This window comes from Aptenodytes forsteri, unplaced genomic scaffold (genome assembly GCF_000699145.1).
Source record: "Aptenodytes forsteri isolate BGI_AS27 unplaced genomic scaffold, ASM69914v1 Scaffold88, whole genome shotgun sequence".
Lineage (NCBI taxonomy): Eukaryota > Metazoa > Chordata > Aves > Sphenisciformes > Spheniscidae > Aptenodytes > Aptenodytes forsteri.
This window is the reverse complement of record NW_008795948.1, coordinates 4,103,757-4,116,349: the sequence shown is the minus strand read 5'-3', so window position 1 is coordinate 4,116,349 and position 12,593 is coordinate 4,103,757.

Genomic DNA, 12,593 nt, shown 5'->3' with positions numbered 1-12,593 from the left:
CTGGAGTGTGACATGAGGGTGTATTTGAGAGAACAAAGCATGCTTGGAGGACTGTGCCAGGCTGTGGAGTCCAAACCTGGTGCCGTCGCACTCCCATGCAGTGCTGTCTTCCCAGCATGGTCCAGGGAGGTAAGTGTCCCCAGAACCAAGGTTGGGCTTGGTCCACACCAAGCTGGGGAGCCTGCTAACCATGAAGCCATGTGGCTGATCAGTTGTCCAGGGCCTGAGTTTGTCCCACAATGCTGTGTTGTTTAGCACTGTGCATATAGCCCTTGATCAATTTGAGTTCATGTAGGAAACCCATGGCAGAGCTAGGACATGAGCCCAGCTCTCTGGAGCCCTAAGAGATTACACCATTTCCTTCATCAGGTTTTATTTGTTCAGTCCCCAGCTTTTCTGTAGCATGGAGATACATTTCTGTGATCCTGGGATGGAAATAGTAATTGCCCCACTGTTGGGAGGAGGTACTAAAAACGTAGTAGTGAAACAATACCTCCTGACAACTTGGGACCATTTCAGCAGTGTACCCCTGGGAGGGGGAAAGTAGAGGTCAGGCTGCCCTGGGCCATGTTTGGCCACTGCCTAGGTTGCCTCCTACCAAAGCTGGCCTTTGATAATGCTGTTGGCAGCACAGCCCATGGAAACCTTGTCTAAATCCAGGTGATGGTCGCACATGGCTGGGTGCAAGCAGAGGAGAGTGTTCAGGGGATTGCAGGTGGCTCTGCATGATCTTCTCACAAAAAAAAAGAATTGTCACTGCTTGGCTACTGGCTCCCTTGGAAAAAATCCTTGTCCTCCTTCAGAGCTCCCCTTTGCCTGTGTAACCCCAAAGAGCTGAAATTCATCCCTCCTGAATCCCACAAATGCCCAAGCCCATGCGATGAGCTGAAATTAGATGCTGGCTGCAAAGCACAGCCCCAGATTTGAATTCTCTTAAAGTTCGGTGGATTCAATGCTGGGAATTTACTTCCACCCACGCCAGAGGTAAAGGGATTAGTTGTGAAACCCTGATCCCACTCCGCACTCTTCCCAAAGCTCAGGGCAGCCTGGGCTCCTGGGCTGAGGTTCAGGCCTCTGCAGCTGAAAGTGTTTAAATAGGAACGTCCATCACTCGGTGTGAATAAAAGCGAAAGTGGCCCTTTTAAAAGAGAGCGATGACTTGATCAAAATGCTGCTTTGTCATATCTGTTTCATAAAAATTTGCCCCCTCTGGGCCAATCTGGCTTGATGTCAATGGTGAACGCCAACCACAGCCTTGTCTCGGTGAGCACCGCACAAAGCCTTAATTTCACAGCCTTCAAACAACAGTGAAAAATCACCAGGAACTTTCTCCTCGGCTCTGAGATCTCCCTAGCAACCGCAGGCCAAGCATACTGTAATTCAATTTATGCCTTGAACTCCTTCAGGAGTCTCTTCTTTAAAATCTGTCACAGTCAACGTGCCTTGGGAAACTATTATAAGCGCCTGAACCTTTGACCAGCCGGAGAAAGTAAGCGTTAGTATAAATCTCGTAAGCATGTTTGGTCTGTTTTTATGTTGGGCGTATGGTACATTTAACATTCAGCCCGTAGCCTCCATCTCTTTTTGCTTGGGAAATGCACCCCGCATCTGTCATACTGTCTGCGCTGAAACCGGGCTACCAGCCCCGAAAAGAGACGTGGGGGAAATGCCTCCGCTCAGCCAGAAGAATTGCTTTATGTGGAAATGCACTGACATGGCCCTCGGCTCGTTGGGAGTCGGGGGTGTCATGGGAAAGATAAGCAGGGGTGACCTGGCAGGTTTGTGAATGTCTCAATCCGGGACTGAAGTGGGTTTAACAAAAGAGTGAAAGCTTAGCAGGAAAACACAAATGATAATGAACTGCTCGCTGTGTTTAAATAGCCATCCCCAAATAGTTCCGCAGCGAACATTGTCAAGTTACTTGAGTCAAAGTGAGGTTTATAGGCCTGTAATTTTCGGGACTATTTGCTCAGGAGCCCTCTGTGAGCATCTTGAAAAAATTACCGCTTTCGCTGACAAATGTCATTTTTAAATTAGTTGTATGACACAATGTCTTATAAATAGGATCCCTCTCTGTGCGTTAGCTCCGTGTCTCGAGTGTGGTCAGAAAGAGAAGGGACAAGGCTTTTATGAATAATGCTTACTGGAAACTTGTTGGCATTGCAAATCTAGGGGCAGATTGGGGCTAGTATCAGTCGGGGGGAGTTACACCCGGGGAGAAGGAGGGGATCTGCTCCCCTGGGGTTGCCAAAAGCCTCCATGCACTCTGGCTTTGATGGGACGGGCAGGTGCTCTGCACCTCTCAGGAACTGGCTGCTAAAGATAATTTTCGAGTGATTACTAACTGGCCATATTCCAACCCAATCTGAGTATTTTATCCCAGGAGCCTCACCCCATCACGCTGTGTCAGCTGGGAATAGTAAGTCTGTGCAGTGAGAGGGGATTTTCCAGCTGGATCAAAAATAGATGTCACATTTCTACCCTGCTCTCTCGCTTGGCTGTGGGACAGCATCCTAAATAAAGTGACATAGCATAGTAACTCCAGGATGCACCTAGGCAGTGGTTATTACGGATGGCTGGTACAAGTTGAAATTGCTGCTTTCAGAGCATCACAGGGCAGCTCCGAAGGGAGATGCCATGCTCAGCCCATGCACTCTCTGCTCACAGAGCAGCTTCAGCTGCAGCCATGTTGCAAGACATGGAGCAGCAGTCGGCAGCTAGCGGAGTACCTGTGTGAAATCCCATCGGCCTGTGAACGGGGAGGGTTTCATGCTCAGTGCAGGGATAGATTTGATCTCGGCAGTCTTTCCTCACATTGCTTAATATGACCATATTTACATTTTCAGTCCTGCTGTTTGCTTTGATCTCAGGGAAGCTTTGTACTGCAGGCTGGGGACGGTATTTGGCCAGGCGGTATCTCCGTCTACCGTCAGAGAGCAACAGCCTGCAGCTTTTTCCAACACTTGGAGAAGTACTGAGATAAGGACAGTTTAAAATCAAGAAGGGTCTGAATCCTTGTCTGTGGCTGAGTAGAGACTTGGCGTCATTTTATGCTGGAAGAACCTGCTTTGACTTTACTAAGGCTTACAGCGATTTGGCATTGCAAAATAAGTGGCTGCTGAAAGGCAGACAAGGCCATAAAGAAATGACACGGCAGCATGCAAAGCCATGGAGCTGGAAATTGCAGTGGTATGATTTAGTGCAGCAAAGCTGGAGCAAATGCCAGCTCAGGGCAAATGCAAATCTGTTTTGAGTTTTACCTTTCCCCCGGCATTTCTGCTTTTCCCATATAGTTCTGCTCGTTGGCCGTGCAGATCTGAGTCACAGCCGTTTTGCTGTGTTTCTGTGTACAGTGGCTGGTACAGGGAGGGCTTAGGTGTAATAACACCCCATCACTATTCATTACAAACACAAAATCACTGCTGGAATACCCACAGGTTCCCATGAAAGCAGGGCTGTCTTTCATCTTGTTGTCTCTGATTTAAATAATTCCTCACTGTTCAGTCAAACTGAGCAAACAGGTGGAGGAAAAATGCACATATTACTAATTAACCAGGGATCATTGTTGTACACCAAACAATAATATCAAAACTTATCAGTTTCAATGGAGTGGGACTGTTTATAGAGGCATCAATGAGTGAAACATTAGCAACATCCCTTTAACTGTTTGTGTCCTTAGAAGAAATCTAGTTGTTATATAAAAGACGGGGACAGATTTCATTCCGAGAGTGGTGTAGAAGTAGGTTGCTACATCGAGGTTAAAGCATTTATTTAAGATAAATCATGCACGAGCAGCTGATGGTGTTGGGTAACTTTGCGAGCTGCCCGTAGTGAAGACAGCACAGGTCTGCCAGGGCTGCCATCCCCATCCCGCAGGCTGCTCTCAGTGGCTGTTTAGTAGCCATTCGGGGCACGGGGGATGCCTGGATGCTTCAGACCAAAGCCCGAGGCATTTGCAAGGCCAGGGAAGCAGATTATTACAGCTGCTTTGCACCAGGAGCACGTTGCTGGCTCTACATCAAGAGAAAAAAAAATTAAATATCATTTATCTTTCTCTGGGGAGTTTACAGGCCAAGTTTTGAGGGAATTATCTTTTTCGCATCGCCTGTTCGCTTGACTGTATAAATACAATACCTGCTTGAGAAAGGAACAACAGTGCTCCTTTCAGCCTTGCAGGATTTCAATTCACAGTAAGTTTATCTGACATGTCTCATGATTAGCTGTGAACTTATCTCAAGCAAGAGAGAGGGGTGGAGAGAGAGCAAGAGGGAAGAAGATAAGCACCAAACAAAAGATGTTTGTCTCTCTCTGGGTGCTGCCTTAAACAAGCCCAGTCTGTCAGGTACTGAAATACGAAGTAGCATGTAAATTTTGCAGCAGGGAGCAGGAGGAAAGCATGGGTTATAAACCCATTTTAGACACCAAATACGTCTTACTATTATTTACGTTCCTTGACAAATTGCATGGATAATTCCACGCACTTAGTGGGAAAAATGCTGTTAGCAGGTAAGAGTTTGCTTTAAACTGCAGTAAAAGATTTCCAGTGATTACAAGTAAGTCTGGGACAGAGGAGAATTGATTCCGTTTCCAGCTGAGTCCTGAAGCTTGCAGGCATGAGAATGCAAGGTGGAGGTTTTCCTCTAGGGGCTGCAGGAATCTGTCTGTGATCAGTTTTAGAGCATGACCCAATTCCCAGTGAAGGTAAGGAGAAAGGTCTGGTTTACCTGAATGGTTTGAGGAGAGAACGGGGCATTTTTACCCAGTCTGCACCACCTACAAACCAGAGGACATCAAATTAAGTGATGAGACATGCGTTGTGGTTCTCACCACCATGGGATGTTATGCCAAAAGTACAAATTTATTCAAAAGTGTTTAGACAAAGCTGTGAAGGAAAATTCCTTCAAGAGCTAGTAAACCTAAAGAATCAAAAAAGTTGTCTTCAAGAGAGCAGGAAATCCCTGATCTACAGCCAGCAGGAGTTTCAGTAAGTGCTGCAGGAGGTATCATCCTCATCTGCCTGAGGCTCCGTCTCTCGGCATCTGCTCCTGGCCACCTCTAAAGAAGGACACCAGGCGAGCTGCACATTTGTTCTATCTCCATTCTTACAGAATCCAGAATAGAAGCAGAAAAACTCTTGCAAAACTGCCCGTGGTTTTTCTGTAGAAAAGAAGAATAGCTTTATTTTCAATGAAATGGAGCACAATGTTCACTACTGGCTGGATGCCTGCAAGATAGCTGTTTTCAGGATGCTCTGTGCTGTGGTGTCTTATATTAATCAGGGGCTTCCCCCTGCAGTAGACATGAAGTTATTCCAGAATAGCCCTGAAGGAGTAGTTGTTCCCAAAATAACTATCCCTGAGTAACTCCATGTGTGGACATTGTTATTCCCAGTTACCAGAATCTTCTGCTGGTGGACTAATCTAAAATGTCTCTCTTTTTACCAAATAAGAGTCTTCACCTATGTGTTATTCAATAACTATTGCTCTCTGAATTCACCTCACCTTTAACTTGACAGACCTATCAAGTATAAAGGGGCCCAAGGACACAAGTTTATGTAGTAACAGCTGGCACATGTTGATTATTCATCGTTTCACAATATTAATAATGTTTTGTTCGCAAATGGCCTTTGCTGGAGTCACTGAAAGTACTTTGAGAAATCACGGTGGAGTAAGCAGTCTTTCCATTGCACAATCAGGAACAAACACAATAAGGCACAATTTTCTAAAATGATTAGTAATCTGAGATGTTCCATCTTGGGCAAAACCTAAGTGGAGAGCCTAAGTGGAGAACCTAAGAGTCTGACCTTAAGATAATGGTGAGCATCTTGGAAAACCAGACCTTCTGAAGGATAGGACCCTTCAGGTACCCACGACTGGAGGCAACAAAACTTTCTTGTCAGTCCTGAAGGTGTTGGCTTATAAACTGGTCATGCAGATATTATTATTAGCATCATTATTGTGGTTACACGCAAATATAGATTTGGGGGTTCTCGTTGCTCTACACACTTGTCAAACATATGGCAAATAGTGGTCCCTGGCCCCAAAAGCTTGTTCTCCAAACAGCAACACATAATCAGTGGGAGAGACACTGGGCTGAAAGTGAGGTGAAGAAAAGAAAGATTTGACCAGCTCTGAGATGCTCAGGGAAATTGCAGCATGCTACCTGCTCAGCTGCTGTTGGGCTGGAATTTCTTGTCTGCTTTAGAGAAGAGGAGGGAGCTGGCAGGAAACAGAGGGCAGACTTTGCAGTGATTTGGTGGGAACTCTTCCTTTTTCCCCATTTGGCAGGAAAAATGGTCTGAAAAGCACTTGTTGGAAAGAGCAGGGCTGGCCTCATCTTCCCCACCTGCCTAGCAACTTCAGGGAAGGTTTGGGAAGCAACACTAAAATATTTTTTTTCTCCCTCAGCCTTTTCCCCTTCTCCCAGGCCACAGCCTGCATTGAATTTTGTCTCCTTCCCACTTTCTTTCTTCTGTTGCAACTCCAGTGGCGTATCCTGGCACTTTCCGAAGTGAAGTCAGATTTTGGCACCGTCCCTTCAGCTGTGATGAAAGTTACAACAGGGAGGGTAAGTGGAATTTGATAACAAAAAGCCTCTTGAGGCCTTTTCATCTTTGAAGCATTGGCAGTCCCAATAAAGTCCTGTTTCTGTCTCAACATCAACATTCACAATTCTGCAAAAAAAGAAAATGGAAGATAAAATAAATAGGAATTACTGCAGCAGATCCGTTAAAAGATTTTCCTTTTACTAGATTCCAACAAATTGCTTAAAACACATCTTAAACTGCCTGAATTTTCAGGAATGTAAATACACTGAAGGACAAATTATGCAGTCACAGCTCTCGGGGCTGGCATGTCAGGAGTACCGAAGACGGAGTCATAATCCTCCCCCTTATTCTTCCTGGCTAAATATTCTTATGTGGTCAGAGTGACCTACTGTGCAGTCATGTCAACTCCTAAGTGGTTTAAGATAAGTGTCCCTTGATCACAATGGAAAGTTTGTGGAAATTTTCTGAGAAATAAGCATTTTGATAAACCATCGATGGCTGGCAATGAAGAAAATACGCTCTCCTCCCCTGCCCATGCTAAAATTCTATGCTCAAATGTAAATATAATTTGAGCATGAAGTAGTAAATTTTTTCAAGCACCAATCTAAACAGCTGCTAGAAAAGAGAAAAAAGATCAGACTGAACTCTAATGACCTTTGTGTATGTGTATTTGACAATATAGCATCTCTAGCCAAGGTTTAAAAATGGTGCAGTCTTGCATCAGAGGGTAGACTGGACCATATTTCTAAACTGTGCTGCAGTATTAGACATACTCATTTATCTTCTGTTTCTTCAGTTGGATTTCACAGAAATGAAGAGGACGTGCTTGCCAAAGCACATGTTTCAGAGTAAGTAAAGATGAAAAAAATGTGGTGTTTTTTTTGCCAAAGCGCAATATTTTGCATTAATGCACAGAGGACTCCTGTGGTGGGAATGTCAAAACTGGGAGGACCTCCTGGGTCAGGGACAGTAGATGGTGGGGCTGTGTAGAGGAGCTCAAAGGTCCAACACCAACCTGGAGAGAGGAGACACTGGGCTGGCAGCAGCCCTCATTTTGCTCCTCGGATGGGGTCCCTTTGCCTCTGCCCCATGCTACACTGGCGGTAGGGCACAGCCCCCCACTGTCACAGTCTGCAAGGACTGAGGTATAGCTGAAATTATCGGGACAGACTTCCTCAGAAAAGTAACTAGAAATGTAACTTTGCTGGATTGGGACATAAATGATTTGGTTTGTTGTACTTTGGTTTTAGTCCATATCCTTCTCCAATAGTGCCGTTCTGACTACCTGGGGGAGATCAGAAGATTCTCCACACTGAGTTTTCCATGCTGCTCCTTCAGGCCTCCAGCTATATCCAGAGAGAGAAGCCTATGGGTAAGATAATTCCTCTGCATGGACATTGCCATGGTGTCCTCTCAGTGATGTCCAGAGCATTTGCCATCAGTTGCTAGAACAGTCTCTGAACACTGGGAGCAGGAGAGGCTTAGCCAGCCTGTGCTGCATACCTTGCTAAACACCCATGGCTCTAGCTATGTCAGCTTGAGCCAAACTTGTGATCAGTAACTGTGAAAAATGCTTTGTCAGCCACCTCTGGAGACTTGTCATCCATTGGCCTTTTGAGTATGGGGATCTCCAGGAATACACCCTCTGGGTTTGCAGGACCATGTCCTTGCCTCCTCTATGGTGTATTTATCTCCTCCCATCTCAGAAAGAGGAGTGAAGAAAACTTTGCCAAGTTACTTCAGCAATTTTTGTTCACAGTTGTTTTGCCACTGAAGGGTTAGATATATCTCATCATTATTCCAGAAGCAACTGATATCTGGCATCTGTTAATAAAAATATATTGTATGTGAATCCCATGTGTTCTGGAGTAAATAAAGCTGCTCTACTGCAAAAGATTGTGTTGATTGTATTTTTTAAATAATACAAGAATCCAAGAGGGAGGACAAACTTTCCACTGACTATTGATTGCATTATGGTAGTGATAGTGATAGCGGTAGTGATAGCAATAGCGATAGCAACAGCGATAGTGATTGATAGTGGTAGTGATAGTGATAATGGTCTCCCCATTTTACTCGTGAACTTTGTTACCACTGCCCAGCAAAGGATGGATTCAGTGGCTGGTAGATTTTGCCCTGTAGTTTTCTTGGGCATCAAGTTTCTTTGCAGAAGTCTCTGACATGAGTAATATACACACAATACAGTGACATCAGCCCAGGTTTGAGGGGGGAAAATGCTCTCAGGCCTTCTGTGTTTATAAGACAGGCGATAAGTCAGATTTCACCCTGGTCTACATCAAATTCAAGGTTAGGTGACGTAATGTAGGTCAGGATTCAGCTGTCCAAAACCTGAGAGAGGACAGAAAAGACCGTACTGGCTTCCAAATGCCTTAATAAGGGCATCATCTTTTAAAGAGAGGGTTAGTCTAAAGTAACTACTCTTATGCTAACAGTTATGACTAGGCAATCGTAAGTGTTTAAATCAAGTGAGATATTCTATTCCAGGCACTGCTAAAGACCACAGTTTTCAACCGCTTAATCCAGTAGCCCATGCCTGCTCAGGAGTGTCATTTGTTAGGGGGAGGAAGATTTAAAGTGGAGAAACATATATAAATGGCTTTAGTCATAAAAACCAGCCCAGATAGTTCATGATTATCTTAACGTGAAACTATAAATTACTAAACCCACAGCTATGCTTTAAGGGAAAAAAAAAATTGGAAACTTTAATTCAGGAAGGCCTGCGAAGATTTCTGCAATTATCTAAGGAGCTTCAGAAAGAAGACTTTATGCACACAGCGCACACACTCACACACTCGTACACGCACGCACATGGAAAATCTCCAGTAATGGGTGTTTCAAACTGCTACAGCGTCACCAAACCCCACAGAGTCCTTCACAGAAGGGGGCTTGAAATAATCCTCCTGCATTGCTCCTGCTGGTTTACAACTGCACATCCAGGCATTATAATGCCAGCACCAGTCTAATGAGACTTGAAAGGCTGGGGACGGTCTTGGTGAGGCTTGGCCAAATTTAGTACTTTGCCCAAAATGTGCATTTGCCCTGCAGCTTTGCTCCGTGGCTGCCAACAGAAGGTAGAATAAATGAAATAAAGGAATAGAAGAAAATAATCAGGGAAAGATGCTGGTTGGTATAGCTGGCCCTTGCCCTTCATTTTCACCTGAGACAGATGTAAGTGTGTTGGCAACAGTTTATTTCAATTAATACAAAATATGCACAGCCTGCTTCTGATCTGTGACACTACAGCCTGCCCACAAAAGGAACGTTGATTTAGGGGACTCGTTTCACGGTCCTGCTGCAGCACAATATTAGGGGGTCTGAGGAGAGATTTGCCCTGACACCTTTTGTCCGCAGCTTGCAGACACCATTGTCCGTGGTGCATAATCTGATTTAGCCTAATCCAGCCCTAATGGGAACTCCCACCTAGGAGCTGGAGGAACAGGAGATATTGCAAGATTTCCAATAAGTCATGGTGGTCTGTTTTGTTTTCATTGTTTGCTACTTAAAAAAAAAGAAACCTAACCTGAGCTCCCCCTGGAGTGGATGGAGGGAGGAAAGCACCTCCAGAAGGTGGTGAACTCATCTCCCACATAAAACAGGTCTGAGAATTTAACCCGATGACTTGTTTTTGTGTGTGCATGTTTGTGTGCTATTCTTTTGGACCACAGAAGCGAACACTATGAGAATCTGAACTAAAGGAACTTTGCAAAGACCATCCAATCTCCATGGAAGACCCCTTTGGCAGGACACTGAAGTTTATGCCAGACTTGAAACCCTGAAATTGCTCCTAAAAATCCAGCACATACTGCAGTACCTTGCTGAATTGAGACCTTCCAGAGTACAGAGACGATGCATTGCTTTGCAGTCTTAATTGTTTGCCTTGATCCTCTTCTGACTCTCTCCTTGTTTTGTCCTTGATAGAATAAAGAAATCCCTAAAGATCCCTTTTATCTCCTTCCTCTGTAAATAATTTTGGCCTAAGAGATGCCTCCTTTTTAAATTAAAAAAGATAACATTTAGTACTGTTTACTATATCATGCTGATTCTGAGAAAAATATCGATAAAGAAACTTGTGCAAATCAAACCCCTAGATAACACTACAGATCTTTATCACCAGGCTACTAACTGTTGTAGTGCTAAATAAATTAGTGAACACGTATTATATTAAAATTAATTCCAGAAGCAAAAGTGAATCTTCTCTCTGTGGAAACATACTATTTTTCTTAGATATTATGTTTATGTGCCCAAATGCTAATAATTTGTTCTCTGCTTTTATTCCACACACCCCCGTTAATGAGTCAGGCTTCCTTATCGGTCATGATGTCTGTGTGTCTCTCAGAGACAGTTGCACACCCCTGAGGATGGTCCCAGATGAGGCTGAGACAGAAGATTGATAGAGGAATTGAGTAAAATACCACTTTTTCTTCTGAGAGCGCCTTCCCCGGGAGAGAGAGAGATGGGAAGCTTCTTCCCCGAGAACATCTCAGATTTGTAGCTGTCTGCTCCCAATGCCAGGGCTTTGATCTAGTAAAACTCGTAAGTATCCACTTACCTCTGGATACACGATTAAGTGCTATGAACTTTGCAGGGTCTCAAGCACCTACTTAAAACATGGCACATGCCAAAGTGCTCAGCTGAACTGGAATCCAAGGCCTGGATCCAATCTGACGCACTTGGGAACTGAAAATAGGTTTCCCTATATAGTCAAAGAAGGGAAGAAAGTGCTTCTCCAAAAGCTTTAGGGGATAATCCAGCCTGTCACCTGAACTAGATGTATTGCAGAGGAGCCTGATTTTTTACACTTGCTCCTGTTTTGCAGATTGTTGGCTAGTTGAACGGTGCTGAGAATAAATACCTAATAATACTTACCCATAAGTCCTCTAGCCTGCAGCAAAGGTGCATGGGATAGGACTGTCCTGCTACTGAAGGCAGGATGGTGGCAACCTGCAAGGGGAGTCACCTTCCCACCTCCGTACCCATTCCTGCCCCAGCATCCCCTCTCCCCCTGTGCTTCCCACCGCTCCAGCATGGCTCCCCTGGGAACATGCCACCCATGCAGCAAGGCACCTATGGACAGGGAGGGGGTAACAGAGAGAAAGAGAGGTCACCAACTGTATCCCTAAGGTTGCTGTCTCTCCCAACCATCATTTGAAAGGGGAGGGAGAGGAGCGCAGTCCATGGGCCCTGCGGTCCCTGTGAAATGGATGCGGAAGGGGGCATGGAGCCACTGTGACCCCGGGAGATGACTGCCTGCTGCCAGCGGGTTTAGTGGTCTCCCCAGCCTCTACCCCCGCAGGCCCTTGCCCTCTGCTCAGTTTGGTTCAAAGCAGAAGAAGAGGAAGGTATTTGGGGTCCTCGCTTCTTGCTGGGAGCCCCTCTGTTTGGCTCTGTGTCCTTTCGCTCGACACTTAGCAGAAAGTGATAACAACAACAAAATAAACTTTCAGCAGTTCCAATTAAAAGAAAAAAGAGTGCAGTGTTTCCTCTCTCAGAAGCACAGAGAACTAAAATGTCAGCCAGCTATCAGCGATACCTGAAAAACACTGTGTTCAGTGCCAGCAAAGCTGATGAGGGTTTTTTATTTTAATGGTTGTGCTCTGAAAGAGCTAGTTGTTAGGTACATTGTACACCATGGCAATGAGGTGTGGGGTGTTTTTGGTGCTGGTATTCTGGTTTTTTTTTTCACATATCTCAGCAATCTCCAAGTCAGGGATGAGGCCGTGAGCGCTCTGGGTTATTCTGAGGGGCTCTGTCTGCTGTTCTGATCACACCCATGTGTGATCAAGGGATCTGAAGGGATGAAGAACTTTTCTTATGCACATCTGTGTTTCACGGTGTGATTAACATGACCCGGCAATGTGCACTTGAAGCCCAGAAGGCCAACCGTATCCTGGGCTGCATCAAAAGAATCGTCACCAGCAGGTCGAGGGAGGTGATTCTGCCCCTCTGCTCTGCTCTGGTGGGACCCCACCCAGAGCACTGCGTCCAGCTCTGGGGCCCCCAACATAAGAAGGACATGGACCTGTTGGAG